Here is a 977-nt window from a genome sequence, read left to right on the forward strand (position 1 = left end):
TCCACCTCCCATTCCCCCTCCTCCCATTCCTCCACCCATTCCTCCTCCCATTCCTCCTCCCATTCCTCCACCCATTCCTCCACTCATTCCTCCCATCCCCCCTCCGCCCATTCCTCCTATTCCACCTTGTTGTGTGCCAGGCTTTGGACTACCCATCTGACCCACGGGACCCCTGAAAAGAGACAAAACAAAAAATGACAGATTTTATTTTCAAGGAAAAGTTTTAAAAAATAACAGCTTTGCATTCACATGACATAAACTAATTACAAATTTTTCTTCTATAATTATCCTCTATAAAAGTTGTGAAAGTTTATGAATAAGTGCAAACCACCTAAATAAATCCGACATATTTTGAGTCAAAAAAATATACTGAACACTTAACTATAAACCAACCCAAAAGCTTTTTTAAGCCATGGCAGAATATCCACAACATCATTGTACACATAGAAACATGTATTGCTACAATTTACTGTATGTTTCTTATCTTTAAGTAGGACAGAACATCTGAACTGAATTTCTATTTTATATTATATAGTGTTGAACAGTTCTTTCCCCAAGCCTCACAATTAGTCTCTCAATCTTTAGGTGCTAAGGACAGTTTTACAGCAATTATATCTTCCCTCCACGATTAGGATAATAGGATGTAACGCTAGGTTCACACTGGACACGGAAGCGGAGCGGAGTGCGTGCCGCTTCCGCTCTCTCCTTCAATTCATACCAGACGCGTATTTTTTCTGCGACGGTCTACAGGCGCTTCTGCTAGAACTTTACTTTTGTTTTTGCAATCATGGGTAAATAATAACCTAACTAGATATAAAGCATTATCTGTGATATTGCCAGCGTGAATGCTGTAAGCTGCAAAAGAAGCCAGAGCTGGTAGCTAAAAAACACCGGAACTAAAAGCTAAAGCTGATAGGTGAAAACACTAGAGCTGAAAGCTTGTTAAAATAGTAGCTAAATGCCAAGTTAGCCAAAAA

Source organism: Oryzias melastigma, linkage group LG7, assembly GCF_002922805.2.
Source record: "Oryzias melastigma strain HK-1 linkage group LG7, ASM292280v2, whole genome shotgun sequence".
NCBI lineage: Eukaryota > Metazoa > Chordata > Actinopteri > Beloniformes > Adrianichthyidae > Oryzias > Oryzias melastigma.